Source organism: Thermobia domestica, chromosome 11 (assembly GCF_964235325.1).
Source record: "Thermobia domestica chromosome 11, izTheDome1.hap1.1, whole genome shotgun sequence".
Taxonomy (NCBI): Eukaryota; Metazoa; Arthropoda; class Insecta; order Zygentoma; family Lepismatidae; genus Thermobia; species Thermobia domestica.
The window spans coordinates 22,075,952-22,088,604 of NC_137464.1; the positions used below are offsets into that span (position 1 = coordinate 22,075,952).

The 12,653-nt window shown below is 37.8% G+C and overlaps 2 non-coding genes across 2 annotated transcripts; both read left to right on the forward strand.

Moving 5' to 3' along the window:
• The first annotated feature begins 3,117 nt into the window (after positions 1-3,117).
• TRNAD-GUC (transfer RNA aspartic acid (anticodon GUC)) lies at positions 3,118-3,189 on the forward strand. Its single transcript has one exon. It is a non-coding gene; the product is annotated as a tRNA-Asp (tRNA).
• A 163-nt stretch (positions 3,190-3,352) lies between these two features.
• Positions 3,353-3,424, forward strand: TRNAD-GUC (transfer RNA aspartic acid (anticodon GUC)). The gene has a single exon. It is a non-coding gene; the product is annotated as a tRNA-Asp (tRNA).
• Positions 3,425-12,653: the final 9,229 nt, after the last annotated feature.

A 12,653-nucleotide genomic window follows, 5' to 3' on the forward strand; every position in this document is an offset into this window, starting at 1 on the left:
GATCCTTTTTTGTCACAGTAATTTTTACAATTTGTACCTCGTTTTTATTTATATTGTTTTGGATTAGAGAATGTTAAAATTAGGACATAAAACACATGTTTTAGCTAAGCTTACTTCAATTTAACAGGTGAATTAAAATCAACTACATGCACCTTACTAAACTCTATAGTAACTCATGAAGGGATATGACAGTGAACGGATATGCACAGTGGTTCCCAACCTTTTTTATTGACAACCCACTTAACTGGAGGCCTAACGACATCACGATATACTTGTTTGATTTTATATTACCGTAAAATAATGTAAATTATAATAGTCCATGCCGCAGTGGCGTATTTAGGGGGGCTTCCGGGCTTAAGCCCCCCCGAAATCTTACTTACTATAGTAAAGTATATGAAATATCTCGTAGAATTTTCACATTTTCAGGCAAAGCCCCCCCGAAAGTTAGCAAAGCCCTCCCCGAAACAAAATCGTAAATACGCCACTGGTCCATGGTGTACACACAGTTTCATCAAGGGAACTTCAGGAACTTGTAAGAATATATAGTAAATGTTTATTTAGCCATAATATCTTGAGCAAAAATGCTCCTGGTAGGGACTCGGTCGTAAAAGGGAAAAAGCTTTTTCCTGGGTTTTAGTCAGTCACACCAGGCAAATGACGGGATGGCACCTAACATAGGCTACAGGTCCCAGGCCGCTTCCTTCCTTTCCTTTCCTCGGATAGTGTGATCGGTGAGGGACGTCATCCCTCATACCAGGGGCGTCATATAGAGAGGGCAGGAGGGGGCAATTGCCCCCCCAAGAGTTTGAGGAATACATATGCTTTAATAGATTGTCTACTAATATACTCGTACAGAACGTGAGATTCTTATGTCAGTGGTGGTCTTGCCCCTCCCAAGCGAAGTCTAAAATGACGCCCCTGCCTCATACGTGACGGGCTAACATGGTCATAGATGCCGAAAGCCTAGAAATCTAAATCCTAATCCTAATCTATTGAGCAAGAATGTTAAAACCCCGAAACGCCCCGTTGCGTACGCCATTGGTAATAGTGTAAAACTATAAATTTCTCTGTATATAGACATTGTTGCTGTCGTTGACTAATATAGTTTCTCTCAAAGTTGATCGTAATTAATTGGTTTATTAGATTCTAAAATTTCGCGACACACCGGTTGGGAACCACTTGATTTAGAAGATGTAGTCGAAGGATATACTGGTGGTAATAACTCAGTGGTCTCGGGCGTTAGGCTTTATATCATGAGGCGGAATTCATTAAGGGTTCGACTCTTTCTGAAGAACACTGGAGTTTTATCGGCCCTCGAAGTTCGTGTCCATGTCAAATCACCTAGAAATTCAATAACACAAGTAAAAGCTGAAAAAAAAAGTTTTTAAAAAAGCTACACTCTTACCTCTGGTGAGAGGTCCCCTGGTTGGATCCAGGCGATGTGAATTTGTGGTTGACAACATTATATCTTCTATATTTTGTTCCGTTTTCTCCTGCATTTACATTCCACCTAATCTTGCATGATCCATAGTCAACATATTTTGTGGATTTCTAAACTGAAACACATTACCTTTTACTCCAGGTTTCCCAATTGTGGCATGATTCTGTTGTTAGGTTAACATCTAAAAATTTTCTCTTCTTGCATTGATTAACCTCAGAACCACTCGTGCCAAAACCATGCGATTTCATAATAAGACAGCACTAAATTATTAATACAATCGGAAATGCTTCAAATACATTTTCTTAGGTAGATTTGTTGTTAGTGTATATGCATTAGTACCCTTCCTGCATTTTATATTAATATAACTTATATATGTTGCGCGCAGCAGTGTCATTTCAGGTCTTTGTTGAGAGTGGGAGCATGATAGCTCACCCTATATAAGAGTTTCATAACTTATTTAATTAGTATTTATATTACTATATAAATGATTTTTCAATATATGTATTTTATAAATTCACGTAGGGCAATTGTACCCCGTATCTTTCCAAATGAACCTGTGATTACATTTAGAAAAATGGTAAACATACGGTTTCGCGCTCAACTTCAGATTTAAACAGAGAATTATTGATGCTTTTCTAGTAAGTAAAACACTTAAGTAGATGCTTGAGTGAAGAAGATAACGATTTCTTTTGTAATCTACAAAGTTTAATTAAATATCAATGGCTGTCGATGTGCTGTCCACGTGTCACCTGATTAAATGTGCTCTATCTTACCTAAATTAAATGCTTTTTTCTTTAATATTTTTCACGATTCTTTAAGCTAAAGATGTATCTCGTTCTGGCCGCATGTTTTTCAACAATCGGAAGATTATCGCAGTGTGAACACGGATGGAAGCATGGCCACCCGCTAGAGGTCTGCACGGGCCGGAATTTTCAGCTCGAGCCCGGCCCGGCCCGTGAATTTGCAATGTGAGGCCCGACCCGAGCCCAAAATATGTTTTAGCATTTAGGCCCGAACCCGACCCGAGCCCAAAATATGTTTTAGCATTTAGGCCCGAACCCGACCCGAGCCCAAAATATGTTTTAGCATTTAGGCCCGAACCCGGCCCGAGCTTGTGTGATAATCAAATGTGCCCGAAAGAATCCCGAATTACAGAAACTTAATAATTAACGCAAAATTGTACTTTTATTGACAGCGATTAGAGATTTAATTTTGCAGTTGTGCTTTAAAAGTTCTCCAGAAAGAACGGTGCAATATATATCGTTGTACAGTATATTTACAAAATGAGGCCCGAAAAGGCCCGAGAAATATGGTTGTATATTTAGAAATTATGACCCGGGCTCGAAGTTATATATGCTTTGTAGGCCCGAGCCCGTGCAGACCTCTACCACCCGCAGACGGGGAAAATGGTGCAGTCGCCCCCTTAGATTTTTGAACGGTATTCAGTTCTTGGAAATACATGCCAAAACATACTATATCATAGACTAAAGCACTTAATATAGTCTATCATATAGTTTATTTACTGTAGTTAATAAAGATGCATGTGTAAAAAATTCTTGTTTCCTGTGATGTATGATATATATCGTCCTCCCTTCCTTCGGCTTGAAAAAGAAGTCTGCTGCTCTCCGTGGATGGGAGAGCTACAGAAATAAAGAGGATGCAAAAAAGACATGAAGTCCTCGGTAGTATAGTGGTTAGTATCCCCGCCTGTCACGCGGGAGACCGGGGTTTGATTCCCCGCCGGGGAGGTTACATTTTTAAATCCCCAATGAAGCTTATATCTGTATTAATACATAAATTTATTAAAATATAGTGTATATTTATCTAAATTAAAAGCCGAAATTCTGTTTTGACTTCTGTGGAGGTTTTCCCAATGCCACATTACAATCAGAAATACAGCGAAAGTATTAATCCTCGGTAGTATAGTGGTTAGTATCCCCGCCTGTCACGCGGGAGACCGGGGTTCGATTCCCCGCCGGGGAGATCTTTTTTTTTTTTTTTTCAAAATCCCAATCGGAATTTTCAAACTTATATCTATATTAACATATAAAGTTATTAAAGGATAGTGTATATAGTTGTATGTTTATCTAAATTTAAAAGCGAAATTTTGTTTTTACTTCTATACAGTCTTTCCCAATGTCCTCATTGCACTCTCATGAAAAGTGTCGGGCACTCATCTAGGCAATATGAATACCCGAGCTCATACGGTTCGGGTACCACGTTAAGCTGTATGTTCAGGTCTCATACAGCCTCGGTGCCAAAAGGAACACTAAAAAACTTCTAATCCAGTGTGGGGGACCTTTTTTTGTTTTAGAGGTCACATTAACAATACCAATTTCCTAAGAACCTCACATGATAGTTTTGAATAGACCCAATTTTTGTGGTTATTTTACAAGTTATAAGTTACATTAATGACTACATGAGAACGTGTAAATCTATATTACACAGTATATAACAGTATAGTGTTCGACATATGTAGCTTCAGAATCAACATGCACGGCAGTGCATGGCAGCTAAGTTCCGCGAAGAAAATGAAAACTGGCCTGCACTGCTGTAAGCATATTATACACGAACAAGAGTTTTGGGTAAAATCGCCGATTTCGAGGCTTTGTATAAACGATTCTATTAAGGGTAGAAACATGAAATTTAGAATATAAGGAGACATCCCGCAGATGTACTCATATGCCAAATCTCACATTCTTACCTTCAACTTTATTTCAGTACTGGACCCCCAAAATATGCAGTTTTCAGGCTCACTGACTCACTCATCAAAATGATTAGGTACTTCCCAATGAGATAGAGACGTCAAACTTTGCATAAGGTACCCTGTAACGACTTGAGTACGGAATCTGAGGAATGTGCTTGGGAATTTTTTTATGGGCAAAAAACTGTCCTTTGCCAGGAAAAAAAAAAAAAACGTTTCACTCAATCACTCATGAAATTGATTAGGTACTTCCCAATGAGACACAGACGTGAAACTCTGCACAAAGGTACCTTATAATGACTTGAGTATGGAAAAAGTCCGAAATTTGAGGAATGTTCTACGGGAAAGTTTTTATAGGCAAAAAAAACTATCCTTAGCCAAAAAAGAAATCGATTCACTGACTGACGCATCAAAATGATTAGGTACTTCCCAATGGGATAGAGACGTGAAACTTTGCATAAAGGTACCCTATAACGACTTGAGAATTGAAAAAGTCCGAAATCTGAGGAATGTACTATGGGAAATTTTTATGTGCAAAAAACTGTCCGTAGCTAAGTAAGAAATCGTTTTTACTTACTCACTCATCAAGTTAATTAGGTACTTCCCAATGAGATATAGATGTGAAACTTTGCATAGAAGCACCCTAGAATGACTCGACTACAGAAAAAGTCCGAAATGTGATTAATGTGCTATGTAAATTTTTTATGGGCGAAAAACTGTCCTTACTCAGAGGGTGGGGTGCTGACTGCCACGGATGCTGACTGCCACAGCCAATTATTGGTGCTGATTGCCACGACTGGCGCTGATTGCCAATATCAAGGTGCTGACTGCCACGATGGCGTGCTGACTGCCACGATCCTGAGAGAAAGTTGCTAGACGTATTACTCGACCAGCGAACGAGTGCGGGCGGCCGGTTTTGGAACTAAACTACAAACAACAGTGTTTCTAACCGGATTACTTGTAACTAATCTATCACAGTTATTTTTGTTATGTTCGTAATAAACCACTTGACTCTTCAAGTTAAGACAAACACAGTTTCAAAAGTTATAGAAGTTATTTCCAGAACACTTTAAGGGACTGAAAAAAAAGTACATACACCCTCCATATTAATTTAGCAATAACTTGCGAATAAACTTACCTCAGTGTTGTACAAAGAAACACTAAGAACTTCGCAGCATTCGAGTGTAAGGAATTTTTACTTCTCCTATCAACAGTACCTTGAAGTTCATTATTGTGAATCAAAGTTATACTTTGGCAACTACGCTTTCGTTGTTTAAAGCAAGTTATAGTTTTGAGATAAAACGTCTTCCAAATTGCTACCTAGTTGGACCATGTGATCTCCGATCGATTGTCTAAGCACTGTCTTGAGTAAGAAAATTCTTTTGCATTGAGATTATTTTCGGATGTGTTGCAAAAGTCCGGTTTGAGAAAAATTGAAAATCTTTCACCTCCACACTCCTAACCGCCTCCGAAGGAGACTTGGATCCGCCCCTGATTGAGATCATAGATAAACATAAGTCCCTTTGATTTCTAATTTGTCATTATTTAACATGGTTTGCTAATTTTAAAAAATCCAGTATTTCTGCCATATTTTGAAAACTTTATTTAAAAGAAATATACTCAGTGTTACATTGGAGGCGATAGGGGAGCGATTAAAGTTTAAAGTGGGGTGCCTGACAATTGAAGGTTCCCTGCCTTCCAAGGAATTGAACTCCAGTGAAATTCAGGGAAAAAAATTAAATTACGTATTAAAAAAAAGAAATACAAAATACATTTTCATGGTAACTCTTACAGGCATTATGTTATTATAAAATTAATGCTACTTCTGAAACTGATTAGAGTGAATAGATATGTATTTGAATAACAAAATCACTTGCATAAGTTTTTCAAAGTGTCAAATTTGAAGAACGAAGTTTGCCTTACACTGTTATCTCATTGCTCAAAGATACCGGTGATGAAACAATTAGCCGAAATCACGCGGTCGCTTCTTACATCAATTCATGAAGAAGAAGATGAGTGCCAATGTCAGATACCTAAGTTCAGTATTACAAAAAAAAAAAAAAAAAAAAGTAGCACATTTTAATACTTAGACGAAATAAAAATACAGCTGTTTAAAGATGATTGCCTTTGTTTTTGAATTTCATGGACAACAATATAGGGCTCTTCAGATAGAGGTAGGGGATGGACATATGTAATTATCAACAATACATCCGCATTACTACAGGAATAACCATTCCTGCATTCGATAACTATATAATTTATGGCGTTCTTTATTAAGCGAAACATTAGGCTACTTACTTTATAACATGTAAATTGCAGCTTTTAGAAATCGTTGGATACACTGCAGAGTGACGCTCTCCGCTCCCCTGTCCCGCCGCGCTTACCTAGAAACTGATGTAAACACAACACCAGCGCCCTCCGCGAAAAACCGCACTAATATCCTGGTCAGGTAATAACATTACCGGACGCCAAGAAACATGAAAGAAACTAGATGATCCTTAGGACCGTGTTGTTCAGACTAACACCTAACAAAGGTAAACAAGTCTCTGTATGTACACTCATGTCCAAAATTATTGTCACATGATTATAAATATGTTGTTCTAGTAATATAATTTGATAACGAATTCACCCGGTATTTCTTATAATGTTAGTATGTGTATAATCGGCAAAGACAAGTATGTGGTAAATCTCATGTCAAAAGAGCAGTAAATAAGAACAATAAAACGAAAATAAAATTTTCTTGTCCATTTACTTATATACATTTTATTTTACTTATTATGATTTTCGTATTTATAATTCTTTTCCTATGAAATTTATCACAAATATAAATTTCCTGATTATACACATAATATAAATATTAAAAGTACTCTGCAAAATTATCAAATTATATTCTTACAAGAAGACAGTTATAGATATGCGACAATAATTTTGGACATGAGTGTACTTTCAGTTTTGCCACGGAGCGGTGCGTACAAAATTGGTACGATTTATGTATTCTCACTTGAACTCCCTATGTCAGCATGAACTGTGTACAGCTGTGCAAATTGTTTCGAGCAGCTCTTGAAAGTTCCATCAAAAAAGCACTGCTGGCTGTATCTCACAAGGGAAGTTCAGGAGAAAGCACTCGCCTGCAGAGAAACTAAGCATGCCATTTGAAGTCCCAATTCATGCTGATTATAACAAGCTAATAAAATTCCTGTACGGTTGAGAACGGTTCGAGATATTCAACTTGGAAGTTTATATGAGAAAATGAGGATATACGCATTTATACGCGTTAAGTACAACATAATTAGTAACGAAAAAGCTATTGGAAGTAACAGAAAAAAAAGTGTTTCGCAATAACTAACGGGTTTGTTAGATACAATTAATCATTACATTGTTCACAATAATCATAGGTTAGAGATGAAAATTGATCACTGTTATTCTGTTTTATGAAGAAATGGCGCAGGCAAAATACGCCCTTGCACCATGAACATTTTATATGTGCAATTGTGTTGCATCCGTCAAGAGAACAGTTCGCAGAACCAAAGCAAAAAGCAAATTCGACAAGTGATTCAAAAGTTATAGGCCTATAATTTGTTCGTAACCTGCCTTGCAAAACGCAAACTGTATCGCGATGATCGGAAGTGATTCGTATGGACACGAACTTTATTTGATTGTTTCGTTAGTACATTATAACGTCCAGATGAAGAAGATTCATACTATGTACAAATCTCCTGCCATAATCTTTGATTGATCGGAATCAAAACACATCAAATGGTTGTACAAATCGTGTGCAATTCTTTGGTATCTTCTCAACCATTAGGTCTTTGCCATCCGTCATGCAACTTGTAATGGACAATTTGTCTGTGAATGGACTCCAGTGATCAAGCAATAGCAAGTTCAAACCATCAGGCTTCGCCATGGGTGAGAATACTTAACGCATTGAAACGTGCATCCACTCATTTTCTCATATAAATTTCCAAGCTGAATATCTCAAACAGTTCTCAACGTACAGGAGTTTTATTACCTGTTGTAATCAGCATGAATTGGTCCTTCAAATGACATGCTTATTTCTCTGCAGGCGAGTGCTTCTCCCAAACTTCCCTTGTCAGCTGGCTTCAGACCATCATATCCATTAAATAATACAATAAAACAATTAATATAAACAATGAAATGTGCAAATTGTATATATAACCGAAAAAACAATCCCTTTATAAACATCCAAGTGTATGTCGTTCCACTTAGTGAGCAACTTTGTAACTTATAGGATGCCACATAGATTTGCTGTGATGATTACTAAATTAATTAATAATCATAAATTTAGTATGAGGGATTAATTCCTCTCTTTCCAAATACAGTTTCTCCCAGGCTCGTGGCAGTCAGCACGCCGTCGTGGCAGTCAGCACCTTCAAATTTGCAATCAGCGACAGTCGTGGCAGTCAGCACCAATAATTGGCTGTGGCAGTCAGCACCCGTGGCAATCAGCACCTATCCACTCAGAGATCGGTTCATTTACTCACTCCTCATTAATTAGATGCTTCCAAATGAGATAGAGAATTGAAACTCTGCATAATGGTGCCTACCTTATGTAATGACTTGTGTAAGTAAAGGTTCTATATTTAAGGAATGTATTATTTGAATTTTTATGGGCTAAAAACTGTCTATAGCCGTTAGGTACTTCTTAATAAGATAAAGATGCGAAACTCTCCATAAAGGTACCCTATAATGGCTTGAAAATGAAATTTTAGGAATTTGCTATGGAAAATTTTTCATTAGCAAAAAACTGTCCTTACAATCAGAAATCGGGAACGATTCCGTTATTGAACACATCATGCTCATAGTGATAATGTTGTCAATCGTCTGAGTGGTCGAGTTGGTACCCTCCTCGCTGGTCTATTGGCTACCACGTGCACCTTTGGTGTAAGGTGTCCTGGGTTTCGTTTCCCGGTGGAAGAGCCTTTGGAATCTTAACTCTCCACGATGTTTCTGTGTTCGTGTCCCTGTCGTTCTAGGTTAAGAGAAAAATGAGCTAAGGTCACTGAGAAAAATCCGTTATCCGGACAGCGGGATAGTGTACAAATATGCGGGATCCTTATGTTTACTACAGAAATCAATACTTAACATACGTTATCCATATGCTACATACGTACCGCTCTCTTTCCCGCTTAGATGTTACACAATGTCGTTGCAGGATGTCTGACATCTAACAGTCTTCCGTACATTACGTACGTCAGCTATAAGTTGCATACGGCCATCTGTATGTGAGATCCTGACCGCCTACATACAGTCTTTTTGTTCGTGCGGAAAGTACGTTTATTCGGAACACTTATACGGAAAGTATGTTTAAAATATACTTTTTCAGTTATACGTTTAGTGTACGTTAAGTCCAAAAACTACAGGATTTACACATTAACCAACGTTTTTACGTACGCCACATACATTTTTTTCTGTGTGCGAGTAAAATAAGTGAAAGCTAGTAATAAGCAGTTAAGCAAGTTAATGAGGCACGTTCTGTGAATCAGTTAAGTTTTAAAAACGTGGGCTAAGACACGTCCATACTACCGTAAATTTCGTTGTTGGAAACCCAGACAAGGAAAGCCAATATTTTGTCGGTGAATATTTTTCCTTTATTGCAGTCATTGGTATTAAATAGATATTGAAATTAATTTGATAAGTAAGATAATGTAGAGGTGAGAATATTTAAAATTAATGAAGTTTTCGAAGAAATGAGAAATCCAATTGTTCGAATTTATGTGAGACTAGCAACAAAATGTAACCGATTTCGTAAATATATTCCGCCTTATGCAGAGTCGTTTTGACAAATGATTAGCGTAATGCTAAACGTCCGACTTCTGCAGGAAGCATATGTAAGTCGAACGCTTTAGTATGGCACTAATCACATGTCAGAAGGACTCTGCATATGGCCCATTGGTACGACGAGTTATATTATAGTTACCACAGTCGTTATGTAAAAATGTTCTTGATGCTTCGTGTCTCTATCTGTGAACAGTGTGAGAATCTCTTACGTATCAGCCTTTTGATCAACAGTGAATTTCGTGCCTTTGCTCTTCATATTTCCTGAATTTGCCCTCCGGGGGGTTCGCCCCCACACCCTCGCCTTTGCTCGGCCTACTTCCTCACACCTCTTAAGCTTACAATGCCCAAATTTTAAGTTTATTTTCCTATTTCAACTATCTAAAAGATAAGATTTTGTATTCCGGGAAAACGCCTATTTAAATAACATGATTTCTTCATCTCCCTTTAGACTCCTTAAAAATTAAAAATATTCAAGTTTAGCAATTTTCCTGTAGATTAGTACCGAGAGGCTACAATTGTGCCAAATTTCATCATTCTAATCCTTCCGGAAGTGCCTAAACATTTTGGGGTGTAGAAGAGGTCCAATATAATTAACATGGAAAAGGTTTTTCTATTCCCCATGAAACCACTCTAAATCTGGAAATTTTCATTTTTACTCACTTACTTAGGTAATACTAGCGAAAGCGTTGAAGCATGCCGAATTTCACGTTTATATTCCAATTTCAAGTACCTAAAATATGAGATTATAAATCCAAAAAAAGGCCTATTTAAATAAGATGGGGAATTTCTTCATCTCCCCTTTAGACCCCCTAAAAATTAAAAATATTCACTTTTGGCAATTTTTCTGTCGGTTAGTTCCGAAAAACTACAATCATGTCAAATTTAATTATTGTAGCCCTACAGGAAGTGCCCTATAATCTTGGAGTGTAAAAGGTGTTCCATATAAATACGTACCATCGGAAAGATTTTTCAGTTGCCCATAAAACCACTCTGAAGTTGAAATTGTTTATTTTTACTGATTTACTTAGGTAATACTAATGAAAACGTTCAAGCATACCAAATTTCATTTTTTATTCCAATTCCAAGTTCCTAAAACATGAGACTATATGTAAAAAAAAAAAAAAAAAAAAAAAAAGCCATTTAAATAACACGGGAAAATTCTTCATCTCCCTTCATCATTTCAACCTTCCACGTCAACCGGAAGCACCCCTTTAATTTATGTCAGTTCATGTAGTTTTATATACAGTTAGGATATGTTGGTGGCAAATATTATTAAGTTTACAAGCTATTTGAAAGGTGTATAGCATTGGAAGGAAAACCCGAGGTAGTATGAAACTGCGCAACATGCGCGTCATGTAATGAACTCCGTAATTTCGCAATGTGAAAAAGTAGAGAACAATTAAGTATATTGAAACACCAGCTATGTCTACTGATGTAGCAGCGAGGATTCAGCATCAAGGGTTTTGGGCCCTGTTGATACTCTTCGTATTTAGGTAATGAAAAATGAGATGTTAGCGATCGTGATTTTGTAGTTCGGGTAAATGAATTAGAATCTCGTTTGGACATAACTCTCTGACAGATATTTAATAGAATAAATCCTCCCCGCTGTTCTAGTGGCTAGCATGTGCGCCTTTCTTGTACAGGGTCTTGGGTTCGATTTCCGGTGGGAGAGCCCTTGGGAACTAATGTTGCATGTGACACATTATGACTCCTTTAGAAATGTACAATTTTAAATTTAAATCCAGCAATATGCCACAATTGAGAATCCCAATATACGATATTGACATGGCGAACTACAACAAGAAGTGAGATAAGAACAAAAGCACCAGAGGTGCAAAAAGTGCAGCCAAGTTCGTCAGCCTCAAAAAGTGTTGAGATGAGGATGGATGAGCCAAGTTCCTTGGCCACTGCATCTGAAACGAACACTGGAACTTGGCGCGAGGTGTCTAACATATTCGAATACATTAAGATGTCTATTCCTAGTTTCAGCCATAAGGCTAGTGGTGACCCCCAAATCCACCACGCTCACAAACACCATCCCTAAGGCTCGTTAACGTAATTTACTTTGACACTTCGTGGAGGAATATAAGTTCCCCTAGTCTGGGTTTCGAACCACCAATCTTACTGCAGTGGTGGTTCAGTGGTAGAGTGTTCGCCTCTGGTGTTTGGAGTCCCTGGTTCGATCCCAGCTCGCGCCGTGTGGACCTTTTGGTGGACAAAGACCGTGCTTGTGGGTTTTCTCGGGGTTCTCCCGTTTCCTCCCACTCTTCATTCCACCATTTCACTCATCTCTCATCATCACCGTCTCCTTTAGCCTAACCGGCATAACCGTGGGATGTAAAACTTAAAAAATTCATTTCATTTTCAATTCCTAGACTTGGCCGAAAGTATAGAAAAGGCATTTTAAATTGTTGTATATAGGCGCTTCTACTAGCACTTTAAATCACATACATTGAGGTGCCTCTAACTCGAGACCTAATTATAGCGCCTTCTTGCACTTGATAAGAAAAGTAAGGTAATCAAACCAATTAGAAGTAGATAAAATAGTTAGAAAGGACATGAGTTTTCCACAAATCTTGCTTCCTCTTTAACTGTGTTGATGATGCCGATAATGGGTGTCCACACTTATGATTCCAATCAAATCTTTCCGTCTGAAGTCCAACGATTATGCTCTTTAAGCTAAGGGAGACGGTTGATTAGGGTAAGTGA